Source organism: Chiloscyllium plagiosum, unplaced genomic scaffold (genome assembly GCF_037043375.1).
Source record: "Chiloscyllium plagiosum isolate Xiang-an unplaced genomic scaffold, Cpla_swu_hap1 HiC_scaffold_13, whole genome shotgun sequence".
Lineage (NCBI taxonomy): Eukaryota > Metazoa > Chordata > Chondrichthyes > Orectolobiformes > Hemiscylliidae > Chiloscyllium > Chiloscyllium plagiosum.
This window is the reverse complement of record NW_028270151.1, coordinates 57,005,629-57,023,457: the sequence shown is the minus strand read 5'-3', so window position 1 is coordinate 57,023,457 and position 17,829 is coordinate 57,005,629. Positions and strand designations below refer to the sequence as shown.

The 17,829-nt window shown below is 42.2% G+C and overlaps 1 long non-coding RNA gene across 1 annotated transcript in view; it reads right to left on the bottom strand.

Annotated features, from left to right (window-relative positions):
* Positions 1–8,737, bottom strand: part of LOC148148320 (uncharacterized) — a 62,820-nt gene extending 54,083 nt beyond the window's left edge. The window contains exon 1 of the long non-coding RNA XR_015759034.1: positions 8,627–8,737. This is a non-coding gene — a long non-coding RNA (uncharacterized LOC148148320). The remainder of the gene's footprint in view (positions 1–8,626) is intronic.
* Between the last annotated feature and the right edge of the window lie 9,092 nt (positions 8,738–17,829).

Below are 17,829 nucleotides of genomic sequence, written 5' to 3'. Positions count from 1 at the left end.
AATAGTTTAACAGCTCCTACCAACAACAAATAACAAGCTATTTTGGAAGGTATGTAGTTCGAACTTTGTCGTTATGGATGCAACTTTGTTAAAACATTAGGAGTGGAAGCAGGAGAAGCAGCAAGAGACCCATGTTTTCTCTTTGAAGGAAGACCCACTGGACTACACACCAGTTAGGCAGTGGACCTTCCCCTAGAATCAGGAAATCAGGAGTGCAAGTCCTGCTCATTGAGAGCTGGCAACATGGTTGTGCTCACAGAGGTACAGAGAAGTTTGTAGTTGATGCCAGAACAGCACTTCCAGGATCATGGAGGCCCCCATGATCAGGATGAGTGATGCGTACAGGCACTGTTTCTTAGACCACATGGAGAAGGGAGCAACAAGATCATTCGCAATAGTAGAAATCCTTGTGTGTGTTCAGTCACTTGATCAGGCACTGATTGTCTTTTATTGAGAACATTGGTCTGAGAATGACAAGCAATCCCCATAGTTTGACCAGTTGGTCATGCTGCATGGTGACAGGTGCTATGTCACTGAGCTAATGCTAATGGTGGCAAGTTGATACCGTAAATTGGTCCTTAACTGGCCACTTATGGGCCTCAACTGGTGGTGAGGCAAGAGGGTTGACCATGGGCCTTCCTACCCACAACTTAATTCATTGGAGGCAAGAAAGCCATGGGATTTCTGTACATCACCACACTACAATTCTTCTGTCTTGTCATCTCTAAGTTCATCACCTCCAGGAGAAGAAGATTTCTCCCAATAATTTTAACTGAAGAAATTCTGATAGGTGATTTTGAAGGTAAAGTGCCAAATTCCAGCTGATAATGAGTACTCCTATTATTTGGTTGATGCCTTAATTATATTGCATATTTGACAGTAGTGATTACAACCATTTACATCATACAAAAATAAATGTGCATGATCACACTCTGAACGTTATTAACATTGAAATGTTGGTGCTGGTAATAAACCCCTTCTCCGACTTGGATTACCTCAGTGACAGGCTAGTAATCAAAGATCTCTGCCTGAATTTCATTGCACGAACCAGAATTCTTCTTTAACCTTACTTAGCACTAAGATAAAATGTCAAAATATAATTCTGATACCTAATACTACAAAAAAAGTGATCAGGACAATGGCACTGATTGTACAATAAGCATTTCTAATATTAGTAAGTGAATTTCTTGAAATGTTTTGTACACTGGTGTTGTTCTAATTCAGCAGTCCAGTTTCAACATTACACGTGCTTATTTTTTGAACTGAATTCTATGCATACCTGTATTTCAAAGGTCACCCATAATGATTTCAAACAGCATAGATGTGGATTAATAACAAGAAGAAACTACAATTGTCTTCTCTAATGCATGTTCACCTTTCTTCCAGGTATATGACACACAAAACTCATGAGAGAAATGGTAATAGTACTATCAAATTTTATTTAAGTACTCTTATTTCTTCATACTTCATATATTTAAACTTAATTTCTTTTAGCCACAAATCATATTAATTGTTAGTGCGGTGATGCTAGATGATGAGAAAAACCTACACATCATTCTCTTGTGATATTTCATTGTGTTCTACAAACTAATGTATTCATTTCAAGTAACATCCTATTAATATTGTCAATCCTCAGCCCAAACACAAGTGAAGAGTTAGGAAACTGTGCACAGAAAAGTATTAGACTTACAAAGAAAAGAAATGGAAGATATAAGGTTATCTCAAGTTCTTGAAAATGTACAATTGCATAGGTCATATCACAATAACTCTATATAAAGAAAATGTATCTTTGCCTGAAACTGCACATTTAATGGAATGAAATTAGCATCCAATGTAAGTTTTTAACTTCTTTAATGTGTTACTGATATTTTTCAGGTTTAACAAGATGGTGGCATTGGGCTGATGGGACAGGGAATGTTGATATATACTGATTATATCAATATCTAAAACTGACTAGAAAGCACATTTGTTTTGCTATAAGCAGATGATTTTCTTTGTTGGTTGCAGTAAATGTTTATATTTCATTTAGCACACTTTTATTCACAGGTTAATTAAAAACATTATGAATTAGATTAAAATGAAAGAGCAAATTACAAAGTTTTAATTGAATGAAATAAATTGTTAGTTTATTACATACTAGCCCTGAAAAATAATAATCAAATTGCAACATTAAACATACCGAAAAACACTGGTAATAAGCTTAAATGGGAGAGTGACTTGGTGCACTTGTAGGCCTCAATTGGTGGGGAGGCAAGAGGGTTGACCATGGGGCTTCCTGCACCTTTTCACCAGGTATGATTTTTCAAGTTAATGAGAAAAGCAGGCAGAGAGAGAAAGGCAGAGTGAGAGAGAGTGTGTGTGTCTCCAGTTCTAGATTACAGATGTAATTTCCTTCTCTCTCCTGTGCTGCTCCAAAATAACTGTTGAAATTCTGTTCAATCTATATTCCAGACTCTAGCTCCATCCAAGCTAACTAATTGTCTGGTGACCCCTTCATCTTGCAGTGTGTGAAAGTATAAAATGCATGAAAATTAAACAGGAGACACAAGTTTGTTCAATTGAGTCAGCATCAACAAACTTGTATCTCCTGTTTAATTTTCATGCATTTTATACTTTCACACACTGCAAGATGAAGGGGTCATCAGTCTATTAGTTAGCTTGGATGGAGCTCGAGTCTGGAATATGGACTGAACAGAATTTCAACAGTTGTCTTTAGATAAAAATGGTAATCTCAATGCAAACAGCTTCATTTATTCCATACAGATCTCCTGAAGCATGTCTCAATCTGTGGTAGGATGACCACTACAGCCACTTTGCTCTATGTTTCTTCCTTTACAGAAAAATAATTTAGTCCATGATAGGTCTCAGTTAGGTTTATCAATTGGATAATGGTGATAAAGTTCGGTAAAACATATTTACCACTATTGTAACAATATATTTGGTTTCAGTTTTGCAGTGAACTGTATCAATATCAGAGACAGTTTATTATCCATGATATAACCTTGTTTTTTATATATCCAACAGACTAAACAGCAAACCTTTTAAAAATGGATTTAAAAATCAAATCTAATTAAAAGCTTTATTTTATAATTTGTGGTTGATTGATCATATTACAATGCACAAAATGATTTTATGATCAAAGTTTGTGCGAAGATTTGTAGCTCGGGTGCTCGTTGTTGTGGTTCTGTTCGCCGAGCTGGAAGTTTTTGTTGCAAACGTTTCGTCCCCTGGCTAGGCGACATCATCAGTGCTTGGGAGCCTCCTGCGAAGCGCTTCTTTGATGTTTCCTCCGGTGTTTACAGTGGTCTGTCCCTGCTGCTTCCGGTTGTCAGTTTCAGCTGTCCGCTGTAGTGGTTGGTATACTGGGTCCAGGTCGATGTGTTTGTTGATGGAGTTTGTGGATGAATGCCATGCCTCTATGAATTCCCTGGCTGTTCTCTGTCTGGCTTGCCCTATGATAGTAGTGTTGTCCCAGTCGAATTCATGTTGCTTGTTGTCTGCGTGTGTGGCTACTAAGGATAGCTGGTCGTGTCGTTTCGTGGCTAGTTGATGTTCATGTATGCGGATTGTTAGCTGTCTTCCGGTTTGTCCTATATAGTGTTTTGTGCAGTCTTTGCATGGTATTTTGTACACTACATTAGTTTTGCTCATGTTGGGTATCGGGTCCTTCGTTCTGGTGAGTTGTTGTCTGAGCGTGGCTGTTGGTTTGTGTGCCGTTATGAGTCCTAGGGGTCGCAGTAGTCTGGCTGTCAGTTCTGAGATGCTCCTGATGTATGGTAGTGTGGCTAGTCCTTTTGGTTGTGGTATGTCCTCGTTCCGTGGTCTTTCTCTTAGGCATCTGTTGATGAAGTTGCGCAGGTATCCGTTTTTGGCGAATACCTTGTATAGTTGTTCCTCTTCTTCTTTTTGCAGTTCTGGTGTATACTCATAACGGCAACATGAATTCGATTGGGACAACACTACTATCATAGGGCAAGCCAGACAGAGAACAGCCAGGGAATTCCGAGAGGCATGGCATTCATCCACAAATTCCATCAACAAACACATCGACCTGGACCCAATATACCGGCCACTACAGCGGACAGCTGAAACTGACAACCGGAAGCAGCAGGGACAGACCACTATAAACACCGGAGGAAACATCAAAGAAGCGCTTCGCAGGAGGCTCCCAAGCACTGATGATGTCACCTAGCCAGGGGACGAAACGTTTGCAACAAAAACTTCCAGCTCGGCGAACAGACTTTATGATATATTTTCATTAAAAAAGTGCACAAATTAACTGAAATACAGAGTTGTAATTGCTACCTTATTGATAAAAAAAAGTATAAATAGGATGTGGAATTAAGTAGATTAATAATTTTATTATTTGTGCATGAATATTAGAAGTTTAAAAAGCAAACTGATACATTGTTTCTACATCACTGACTTCATTGAGGATTATGAATCCAAAAATATTAATAAAATTTATTTCTATATTCAAAATTAAATTGTTAGCAAATCACATTTGCATTCGTTATTCATGGATGATAAAAATACATCAGCATGATAGGAATAATAATTCATCATTTTGAACTAATTTAGTTATTATCAAAGGAAGTTTTGAGTTCATCACAAAACATTAAAAGTATATAGATGAGGAAAAAAGTAATAATTTCACGTTAGTTTCTTCTAATCTGCAACTGGAACTTTAAAGAAATCTGCCAATGTGCAAACTTCCCAATTTGAGTCACAGAGATGTACAGCACGGAAACGGACCCTTCAGTTCAACTCGTCCAAAACAACCAGATATCCTAAATTAATCAAATCTCATTTGCCAGCATTTGGCCCATATCGCTGTAAACCCTTCCTATTCATATATCCATTCAGATGCATTTTAGATGTTGTAATTGTACTAGCTTCCACCACCTCCTCTGGCAACTCATTCCAAACATGCACCACCCTCTGTCTGAGAAAGTTACCAATGAGATCCTTTTTAATTCTTTCCCCTCAAATCTTAAACCTATGCTCCCTAGTTTTGGACTCAAGCAGAATATCGAGGATGTTAAACAAAAACAGAAAAGTCTGGAGCAGTCAGCAGGTTAGATAACATCTGTGGACAGAGAAACAGAATTAGTGTCTCAGATCAAGGACCTTTCATAATTATTTTCTGTCTTTCTTTGTTCCTCTCTCCATAGAAGCTGCCTAACCTGTTGCGTGTTTCAAGAATTATGTGTTTTTACTTTCAATTAAATTAACTGACTATGTGTCAACTTACAAAAACATGATCTTTATAAGAGTATAAAGGCAGTAGGAGTATACTGTAGAAGAAATCAGGAAGGATAAAAAGGGACATGAGATAACTTTGGCAAATAGGGTTAACGAGAATTTAAAGGGACTTTATGCATACATTAAGGACAAGACCAAGCAGGGATAGAATATGGTCCCTCAAAGATCAGGAAGGCAGCCTTTGTGTGGAGCCACAGGAGATGAGGGAGATATTAAATGAGGATTTTCTGTCAATGTTTATTGTGCAGAAGGGCATGGAAGACATAGAATGTGGGGAAACAGATGGTGACATCTTGAAAAATGTCCATATTACAGAGGAGGTGGTGCTGGATGTCTTGAAATGCATAAAAGTGGATAAATCCCCAGGACCTGGTCAGGTGTACCTTAGAACTCTGTGGGAAGCTAGGGAAGTGATTGCTGGGTGGTAAGGAAAAGCCAGGAAACTATAGACCAGTGAGCCTGACATCAGTTATGGGCAAGTTGTTGAAGGGAATCTTGAGGGACAGGATGTAGATGTATTGGGAAAGGCAAGGACTGATTAGGGATAGTCAGCATTGCCCTGTGTGTGGGAAATCATATCTCACAAACTTGATTGAGATTTTTGAAGAAGTAACAAAGAGAACTGGTGAGGGCAGAGAGGTAGACATGATCTATATGGACTTCAGTAAGGCGATCAACAAGGTTCCCCATGGGAGACTGGTTAGCAAGGTTAGATTTCATGGAATACAGGAAGAACTAGCCATTCGAACAGAACTGGCTCAAAGGTAGAAGACAGAGGGCGGTGGTGGATGGTTGCTTTTCAGACTAGAGGCCTGTGACCAGTGGTGTGTCACAAGGATCGGTGCTGGGTCCACTGTTTTTCATCATTTATATAAATGATTTGGATTTGAACATAGGAGGTATAGTTAGTAAGTTTGCAGATGACACCAAAATTGGAGGTGTAGTGGTCAGTGAAGAAGGTTATCTCAGAGTACAATGGGATCTTGATTAGATGGGGCAATGGGCTGAGTAGGAGCACATGGAATTTAGTTTAGGTAAATGTGAGATGCTGTATCTTGGAAAAAGTAAAGGTCCTGGGAAACATTGCTGCACAAAGAGACCTTGAAGTATAGATTCATAGTTCCTTGAAAGTGATTGTGCATGTAGATAGGATAGTGAAGAAGGCATTTGGTATGCTTTCCTTTATTAGACAAAGTATTGATTATAGGAGTTGGGATGTCATGTTGTGGCTGTACAGGACACTGGTTAGGCCACTTGTGGAATACTGCGTGCAGTTCTGGTCTCCTTCCTATCGGAAAGATGTTGCAAAACTTGAAGGGTTCAGAAATGATTTACAAGGATGTTGCAAGGATTGGAGGATTTGAGCTACAGGGAGAGGCTAAATAAATTGGAGCTGTTTTCCCTGGAGTGTCGGAAGCTGAGGGATAACCTTCTAAAGGTTTATAAAATCATGAGGGACAGGGATAGGATAAATAGACAAAGTCTTTTCCCTGCGGTGGAGAAGTTCAGAACTAGAGGGCATAGTTTAGGGTGAGAGGGGAAAAGGACCTAAGGGGCAACTTTTTCACACAGAGAGTGGTGCGTGTATGGAATGAGCTGCCAGAAGAAGTGGTGGAGGCTGAAACAATTACAATATTTAAAAAGCACTTGGATGAGTATATGAATAGTAAGGATTTAGATGGATTTGGGCCCAGTGCTGGCAAACGGGACTAGATTAGGTTGGGATATCTGGTTGGCATGGACAAGTTGGACCGAAGAGTCTGTTTCCGTGCTGTGCATCTTTATGACTCAATCACTGTATGACTCTGTGCATGCTACTTTAAACAATATTGCACCTAGTAAAAGAATAAGCTGCACAATATTGTGCTACATCCCTGCTCTTATGTATCACATAACACAATTACCATGTGAGATTGTCTTTCTTTTATTCATCATGGAATGTGGGCATCGCTTGCTAGGTCATCATTTATTGTTCATCTCTAACTGTCCTGGAGAAAAGATAGGGTGTTGCATTCTTGAACTGCTGTATTCCTTATAAAGGACATTCACAATGCTGTTGGGATGTGAGTTCCAGGATTTTGACAATAAAGTTACAAGTCAGAATGCTGTGTGGTTTGGAAGGGAGTTTGGAGGTGATGGTGTTTCTGTCCATCTAATGCCCTTGTCTTCCTGGATGGCCAGGGTCAACCTTTGAAATGTATTGTCAGAGGTGTTTTACTGAGTTACTCCAGAACATCTTGCAGAAAATACATGCTGCTGGCACATTGCATTAACAAAGGAAATGAATGCTGAAGGAGATGGATAAAGTGTTATGTGTCGTGTCAAGCTTCTCAAGTGTTACTAAAAATTCACACATCCAGCAGAGTAGTCCACCTTACTCCTGACTTGAGCCAAGTAGATGGTGGCTTTGGAAAGACAGGAAGCAAATGACTCGCTGGAGAGTTTTTGGCCTACTTGTTATAATTACAGGTGGTCCAGTTTAGTTTCTAGTCAATGGTAACCATTGTGTTGACTTGAGTTCGACTTCTAAGTTTTAAGGCTTTTCCCATATTATATCTTAACGGTAATTTGAGAAGCATTGTTTCCAGGTAACTTTAAAGCTACAACTATTTGGCTGTAGTTTGAGAGTAAAATTTTGCAGACACATATAATATGCTGTATAATCCTCTATTGAGTCCTTGGATTATAGTTTGAAAAGAGTTTGAAAAGAATTTGAAAATCTGGACTTCGTTTCTGTGGGACTAAGCTTAAATGCAAAATACTTAATAACATGACTTGTACTCATCTGATTTAATGCTATCACAAAAGAAGGGGCAAAAACACAAGGAAAATGCTTGCAAACAGTTTTAGAAAAATTTTCTGTTGGCAGAAAGTAAATGCCTTCTTCTCAAAGATAATAGGTTCTTGAGAAGATGTGATTGCTGATGTAGATTCAAAGATATTTGGAAGCAAATTGCTCAAAGTTAGTAGTGCTCTGATGGAGACAGACATTGATCAACTTAGAAAAGATGATTGATGATTTGTAAAAGCCAAGTGTTTTCTCAGAATGGTTCCAGATTCATTGTTGCCGTCTGTCATCGACAGAAATGGCTCACGAGTTTGTAAGATCAATTGTGTTGCAAAATATTTTCAATTCATTTAAATGTCAACTCTTTATTAAAAATTAGTTCATCCCAGTTGTGTCTCAAACTAACTGCTTGAGAAAAATTATTAAAGTAAATTGAGAAAAGTAGTGCATATTAAGGCAGTACAGAAATCAACATTTAAGCATTGACAGCAATGAATTCTTCAAAAATGTTAATCAAGCTTACAAATCTGGTCCAAGTATATAACATCTTCACATAAAATTAAAGAAAGTTACCTATTGCTTCCTCTCTTCCCATGAAGTCTTTCCATGGGATCTTACCAGGGGATCAACCTAGGTTCAATGAAGAGTGCAGGAGGGCGAGCCAGTAGCAGCAATAGCATACCTACAAATGAGGGAACAACCTGGTGAAAGTACAACAAATGACTACAAAGCTGGATAAACAGTTTGTAATAGACAGAGCTAAATGATCCCAAAACCAATGAATAACCTTCCAGCAATAGCACTGAAGAGTTGAGTGCAAGATCTAGCCACATTCCCAGCTAAGCTGATCCAGGAAAGATAGAACATTGGCAGCTAGCCAGCAATGTGGTATACTGTCCAGGTTTAACAATAACTTGTTCGTTCACTCTCAAAATCTTGGTTCCATCAGGGGCACTTAGGCTCTTGGTCTCATTTGATCCAAACATGGTCAAAAGAGCTGCAATTTGGAGTGTTCGTAAGGGTGACTGATCTTGACATCAAGGCAGCATTTCACCAATGTGGCATTGAGGAGCATGAGCAAAACTGGAGTCAGTGAGAATTGGGAGCAAACATTATGCTTGTTGGAGTCATACTTAGCACAAAGGAAGATGGATGTGGTTGTTGGAGATCAATTATTTCAGCCGTATGTCATTGTTGCAGGAGTTCCTCAGAGTAGTATCTTGGGCCTCACCATCTTCAGCTGCTTTATCAATGACCTTCACCCAATCACGAGGTTAACAATAGGGATGTTTGCTGATGATTGCACAATGTTCAGTATCACTTACCACTTTTCAGAGACTGAAGTAAACCATGTCCATACACAGCAAAAACTGGAAAATATCAGGTTTGGGCTGACAAGTAGCAAGTCATGTTTGTGCAATGCAAATGAAAGGTGTTGGCAATCTCTAACAAGAAAGAATATAACCATTATTCCTTCATATTCAATGTTATTACCATCAATGAACCCTCAGTATCAACATGTTACTATTAATGAGAAGTCTTCTAGATAATGTAGCTACAAGAGCAGGTCAGAGGTTGGAACACTGCAATGAGTAACTCACCTCCTGATTTCTCAAAGCTTGTCGTACAAGGCACAAGTCAGAAGTGTGATGGAATACTACCCATCTGCTTAGATGAGTAAGCTTCAACAACACTGAAGGAGATTGAGACCATCCTGGTCAAAATAGCCTGTTTATCACCCCATTAATTTTAAATTATAAAATCCCAACCACCATCAGCATGGTATATGCTTTTTGGTTAGATTCCCTACGGTATGGAAACAGGTCCTTCGGTCCAACAAGTCCACACTGACCTTCCAAAGAGTAACCCACCCAGACTCATTCCAGTACCCTATATTTACCCCTCACTAATGAACCTGACAATATGGGCAATTAAGCATGGCCAATTCACCTGACCTGCACAGGTTTGGACTGTGGGAGGAAACCCACGCAGACAGAGGGAGAATGTGCAAACTCCACACAGACAGTCACCGGAGGCGGGAATCGAACCTGGGTCCCTGGTGCTGTGAGGCAGCAGTATTAACCACTGAGCCACCATGCCGCCTGGTCTTATTCACCTCAGCTATCTGGTATCCCTTGAGTCTATTCATTGCTATCAATCATTCTTATTGGTATTATTCAAAGTTACTGATACCCAGTGTGAAAGGATACCTACATGAAATCTTCAGCTGAAGAAAGGCTTGATCTTGTTAAACAGAACTAATTTATTACTTTAAATTGAATATTACATGTTTCTGGCTAAGTGCCAGTTGCAGCAATTCTTTTAGAAGGTTCTTGCCATGAGGCCTAGCAAGATTTCTTGTTGTATGTTACAAAACTTACCTCATTAACTACCTACCTCACCCCAATGACATCCATCTTAAAATGCTAGGCCTATCTCACCATGCGCCATTCTCCAAACAGCCACTTAGCAGACCAAAAGACCAACATCCCTTATCTCCGTGTCATATTTAAAAGTCCCAGGGCATGATCCATGATCATCAGGAGTGGCACAGTGGCTCAGTGGTTAGCACTGCTGCCTCACAGCACCAGGGACCTGGGTTCGAGCCTCGGGCGACTGTCTGCATGGAGTTTGCACGTTCTCACAGTGTCTGTGTGGGTTTCCTCCATGTGCTCCGGTTTCCTCCCACATGCACTTCAGCATGGCCAATGCAGGTAACCTGCACGTCTTTGGATTGTGGGAGGAAACTGAAGCACCCAGAGGAAACCCCAACACAGACATAGAGAGAACATGCAAACTCCAAACAGACAGTCGCTGGAGGCTGGAATTGAATCCAGGTCCCATGTGCTGTGAGGCAGCAGTGCTAACCACTAAGCCACCATGCTGCCCCTGTTCAAAATGAAGTGGAAGTCACTGACAGAGGACTGCTCACTGTCATTTCTAATTGAAGCACATAAAAAGTGTGTAAGGGGAAGAAATCAATCAGGACCATACTCAGAATGGGTGGAATTAGTGAACCAACATGTGAGGGAAGAAGACACATCTACAACCGATCAATAGGCTTTGACAGGGAACAACATTTTGTTTTATTCATTCACAGGATGTGGGCTTCACTGGCTGTCCACTCCAGAGGGAAGTTATGAGTCAACCACATTGCTGTGGTTCTGGAGTCACATGGAGGCCAGACCAGGTAAGGATGGCAGTTTTCTTCCCTAAAGGACAATAGTGAACCAGATGGGCTTTTCCAAAATCAACAACAGTTTCATGGCCTTCATTAGATGCTTAATTCCAGATTTTTAAAATTGATTTCAAATTCCACCATCCACCATGGCAGGACTTGAAACTAGAGTCAAGAATAGTATCTGGATTGCTGTACAAGCAATCTAGCAGTGTCCTCTGATAACACTTCCCTTTAATGAGCTGACCTCACCACCCTTCTCCTCTCAGCCCCCCCCCCCCCCCCCCCCGAGACTGACCATGACCCATCCCACTGAGGAACTTGGATGTACAGCCCTAGCTGATGACTGACTGGATCACTGTGAATCCACGCTGACCTGCCAGACTAATTATGGCCCTTCATTGGGCTGTAGTGACTCTGATCCAGATATCTTAAATGGAAGACTAAGACTGACTGACTGACAGCAGCCTGCCTCAACTTGATTGAGGATTACTCTTCTTCGACTTTGAGACATGGCCATTTTATTGATACACATGCAGTGTGCTTGTTGCATAGGCACAGGTGTATGTGTAAGATTGACACTGCACTGCTTTGTACTGCTATATGTCTATCTCCTTGACTGTTGAGTGCTGACAATCATGACCGGCTGCCTGACTTCTTGTCTACCATAAACAGCAAAGTAACACAGATATACTGTGAGCCTTTAAGATCTGGCTGAGGTTGCAAATCACAAACGGGCAAGGTGAGCCAAGGCAAGATAAGGCAGGCATGTTAATGGCATTAAGATTCGTGTAATATGAGTGTATGCTAATGGAGTAAACTAGCAGCCTTGAGACTAAGCCTGGTTGGATTTGTGAGTTGGGTTACCAATATGTACATGCAAAGCATCCTTGCAGCAGCATTGCAATAAGATGCAGAGCCATACTGTAGCTGGATCAGTAATGTTCCTGTAGTGTGCTCCGAGATGTTGGTGTTGGGTGTCCAAAATGGAGGTCCGGAGGAGCAAACAACTGGCTGAAATTGTTAGATACTTATTCAGATGTACATGTTTAGATTTCTCAGCATCTATTATCCATCCAGCAGATGGAAGATTGGGAGCATGCATGTTAATGAGGTGAGATTAAATAGTAATGAGCGATAAATCCCATTAATAGACCTTTCAGCACTCACTAATAAGAATTTTGTCTCAGTATCCAGGACTTGGTTGCAAAATCTGACTCTTTGATCTTGACATCAAAAAGGGCATCACTTGACATCTCACCCAGTTTCCCCAAATTTCTATCTATGGCTGATGTCATTCAGAGGCAGGAAGATTCCACTCATGTTGTCTTGTAGATTTTTCTCTTTAGTTTCAGTTGTACTTTTCTATCACATATTGCTCCAATGTACTTCTTCCATGTCCTCCCATGGAGATAATCTATTGTTTAATTATCATTCTTATACTTCACCACTGACCACAGATACTTGAACCTACTCAATTTCTACAAACCATCAACCATAACATTGACAACGTTATTCTGATTCTCTTTGCTAGGCTCAAAATGACAGTGCATAAATCAGGTCTACTGACCTTTGTACCCCAGTTTCTATTGCTTTTTTGCAGTTCTTCAGAGAGTCGGTCATATTTTCATCATCTGACACTTCGCTCAATGCCATCTGTTAACATTATTGACCATGGCACTTCTGCCCTCAGTTGCTAATTTAGAAAAAATCATGACTTTCAGAAGAAGGAGCTCAGTGCTGATCCTTCATCAAACCAACACTGGGTTTGAAACTTTCGCTCCCCCCACTTTTACATATTCTTGTTTGAAACTTGTTTTCCACACCATGTCATAGTCATACAAACCTCCTCAAATGTTCACAATTTCTACCACATCTCCAGATTTCCTTCTTACTAATTAATGAATTATGAATGAACACAATCTTTGTGTTGTGTAGTCCTTCCCAATATTGTTCTAACACTTTTCTGTAAACAAATATGGCTTTGGTGATGCTTCATCCAGACATGAACCAAAACAGACCTTCCAAGTCCTCAACACCAATGTTGTTTGTAACTGGGGTGTGCTGTGATATTAGCCTCCCATTATTTGATTGCCCTGAAATATCATTTCAATTTAATTTTTTAGACTGCAACTTCAACAGCTTAATACTCTCTTTGTAGATGTCTTGTCAAACAGCTTTTTTCTATGTAAGCTACTCTATAACGTTTACTTCATGGCTGACGATCTATGGCCATTTGTTCAGTTTAGTTTCGGTATTTGAAGACTCCAAAGTAACTTTTAAAATTATGACGAATAACTCAAATTATTAAAATGATAATGCTATTATTGTTCAACATATTAAATTGAGAAATATCCAAGAATCTCAAGAATGTCCATGGTTCTGCTTTTGTGAACAATTTTCTTAATACGATTTGACAATGATTGCGCCCTTACAAGATGGTTTAATGCCGTAATTGTTCACTGCTTTCTGAATCAATGAAGATATCCTACCTTTTCTCCAGTGATTAATTGACAATGGTCCATGTTTTACTTTCATTAATGGAAGAACAATAACCTGCTTTCACCTCAGACTGTAGCCCAAATGCTTTTTACAGGCTTCTCAGCAGTAATATCTAATAGTCCCCTGCTTGTGGGATCATCAAAAGAGTATTTTCTGTGACTTTGTCCCCATGCAGCCAGGGGATTCTTCAACAAATTGTTCGAAGAATTCTCATTGAAACAGATAAACTGCAAATCAAAAAAATATATACATTGCATTTAAGTCAAAATATTGGAGGCAAAATAAATATATTGAAAGAGAATGAAAAAAATAAGAATTATTTGTGTTGAAAAGTTTTATTTCTTCGGCATGAAAGTGAAATAACTGCACAGAGGCCGGTATCCCGTCATCAAATCACCCTATATTTACTAGTGCATTGGAAACTGCCCAGCTCTAAATCTAAATCCTCGTTTATACATACAATTTTTTTTCTATAGCAGCACTGCTTATTCCTCCCCCACAACACCTGTGTTGTGTGTGTAAGTGCAGAGGCTCAGTAAAGACACCATTGTGCAAATAATTTTATTCAGTACTTTGGTAAAGCGGGGCAAAAATCCCCATCAGATACCCTGGACTAAAACCCTCACATTTGAACTAAGATTGACTGAGCTCTCTGGCTGAGACAGACTAGGCAATATGCAAGGCAAAAGTGAGGATTCTGGAGATCAGAGTCTAGATTAGAGGGATGCTGAAAAAGCACAGCAGATCAGGCAGCATCTGAGAAGCAGGAAAATCGACGTTTCAGGCAATATGCAAGCCTATGGCCATCTAACTGAATAGGGGTTTAGCTTGTAAAGCTAAAGGAAGACCCCTACAAACACCTCAGGTAAAGACAATGAACACCAGCATGTTTTGGAGTCACTTTTATCGGAGCATCATTCACACCTCATCAATAATCAGAAGGCTCATTCATCCCAAAAGGAGGAACAACAGCTCAGTAATTAAATCTAGATTTGGCAGAAGGTAAGGGGAACCGACAGTCAGTATAATTGATGAAACCCAATCTCTAAGGGAGGCTGGATTCAGTGAGAGGTTGGGCCAGAGTGGACAGGATTAGACACAGCCAGTTGCAGTGAGCCATAGACTGTAACCATCACAGACTCAGGAGACAAAAGAGAACAAACGATTTTCTCATCCATGAACCTTCACGTACCGACCAGAAGCGACCAAAGTGACCGGAGAGCTGAAACACCGATCGGGACAACACCGCGACATCCACCACATGAAGTCACTTCAGGGATGAGCATAAGGTTATCGAGTCTCTCTGTCCCAGCTCAGTCAGATAGGGTAGGAAGGGTGGGCTTTGGGACAGGCACCCCCAGGAAAGGGAAGCAAGATAGAACCCCAGGATTAGCATTTTTCTCTCTCCCCTGACACCCAGTAATTTCTTCTTTAACCAAGACTCTCGCCCACCCTCTAACGACCCCTTCTCCCGCCTCCAACACACCCCATCCACCTGGACACCCCGTGCTGGCCTCCTACCTGCCCTCAACCTCTTCATAGCCAACTGCCGCCGCGATATTAACCGACACCTGAACTCCCCCACCCCTCTCACCCACTCCAACCTCTCACCCTCGGAACGCGCAGCCCTCCACTCACTCCGTTGCAACCCCAACCAAACTATCAAACCAGCAGACAAGGGAGGCGCAGTAGTAGTTTGGCGCACCGACCTCTACACCGCTGAGGCCAAACGCCAGCTCGCAGATACCTCCTCCTACTGCCCCCTTGACCATGACCCCACCCCCCACCACCAAACCATCATCTCCCAGACCGTCCATAACCTCATCACCTCGGGGAATCTCCCATCCACCGCCTCCAACCTCATAGTCCCACAACCCCGCACCTCCCGCTTCTACCTCCTGCCCAAAATCCACAAACCTGACTGCCCCGGCCGACCCATTGTCTCCGCCTGCTCCTGCCCCACCGAACTCATCTCCGCATACCTTGACACCGTCCTGTCCCCCTTAGTCCAAGAACTCCCCACCTACGTTCGGGACACCACCCATGACCTCCACCTGCTCCATGATTTTCGCTTCCCCGGTCCCCAACGCCTTATTTTCACCATGGACATCCAGTCCCTGTACACCTCCATCCCCCATCACGAAGGACTCAAAGCCCTCCGCTTCTTTCTTTCCCGCCGTACCGACCAGTACCCTTCCACTGACACCCTCCTTCGACTGACTGAACTGGTCCTCACCCTGAACAATTTCTCTTTACAATCCTCCCACTTCCTCCAAACGAAAGGAGTAGCCATGGGCACCCGCATGGGCCCCAGCTATGCCTGCCTCTTCGTAGGATATGTGGAACAATCCATCTTCCGCAACTACACTGGCCCCACCCCCCACCTTTTCCTCCGCTACATCGATGACTGTATCGGCGCCGCCTCGTGCTCCCACGAGGAGGTTGAACAGTTCAACACCTTCCACCACGACCTCAAATTCACCTGGACAGTCTCAGATTCCTCCCTCCCCTTCCTCGACCTTTCTATTTCTATCTCAGGCGACAGAATCAACACGGACATCTACTACAAACCGACCGACTCCCACAGCTACCTGGACTACACCTCCTCCCATCCTGCCCCCTTCTCCCAATTCCTTCGACTCCGCCGCATCTGCTCCCAGGAGGACCAGTTCCAAAAACGCACAACCCAGATGGCCTCCTTCTTCAAGACCGCAATTTCCCCCCCGACGTGGTCGACGATGCCCTCCACCGCATCTCTTCCACTTCCCGCTCCTCTGCCCTTGAGCCCCGCCCCTCCAACCACCACCAGGACAGAACCCCACTGGTCCTCACCTACCACCCCACCAATCTCCACGTACAGCGCATCATCCGCCGTCATTTCCGCTACCTCCAAACGGACCCCACCACCAAGGATATATTTCCCTCCCCTCCCCTATCAGCATTCCGTAAAGACCACTCCCTCCGTGACTCCCTCGTCAGATCCACACCCCCCACCAACCCAACCTCCACTCCCGGCACCTTCCCCTGCAACCGCAGGAGGTGCAAAACTTGCGCCCACACCTCCCCCCTCACCTCCCTCCAAGGCCCCAAAGGAAACTTCCATATCCGCCACAGATTCACCTGCACCTCCACACACATCATCTATTGCATCCTCTGCACCCGATGTGGCCTCCTCTATATTGGGGAGACAGGCCAGCTACTTGCGGAGCGTTTCAGAGAACACCTCTGGGACACCCGGACCAACCAACCCAACCACCCTGTAGCTCAACATTTCAATTCCCCCTCCCACTCCACCAAGGATATGCAGATCTTTGGACTCCTCCATCGTCAGACCACAACAAAATGATGGTTGGAGGAAGAACGCCTCATCTTCCGCCTAGGAACCCTCCAACCACAAGGGATGAACTCGGATTTCACCAGTTTCCTCATTTCCCCTCCCCCCACCCTGTCTCAGTCAAATCCATCGAATTCAGCACCGCCTTCCTAACCTGCAATCTTCTTCCCGACCTCTCCGCCCCCACCCCAGTCTGACCTATCACCCTCACCTTGACCTCTTTCCACCTATCACATTTCCGACGCCCCTCCCCCAAGTCCTTCCTCCCTACCTTTTATCTTAGCCTGCTGGACAAACTTTCCTCATTCCTGAAGAAGGGCTTATGCCCGAAACGTCGATTCTCCTGTTCCCTGGATGCTGCCTGACCTGTTGCGCTTTTCCAGCAATACATTTCCAACCCAGTAATTAAAAGCTGTCTGTAAATTTTAAGAAGGGCTTTTGCCTGAAATGTTAATGTTGCACCTCAAATGCTGATATAACTAATTAACCAGCCAAGTAATGGCCAAGTGCACTAATTAAATTGTGCTGGTGAAGATAAATTGTTTTTTAAAAAAGCAAAGTTATAAATGTCTAATTCCTGCTTTAAGAAGTATTTTTTGCATAAGGATAATTCAAATAGCAATGAAGTAAATACAGCTATTATTTTCTCATCTCAACATTACCCAGGTCTGTGGCTTCCCAAACATCAATGTATGCCTGCTCCCATTCTTTAAAATCTGTAAGATGGTTCGAAGAGTTCAGCCAAAGTGAACTTGGAACTCC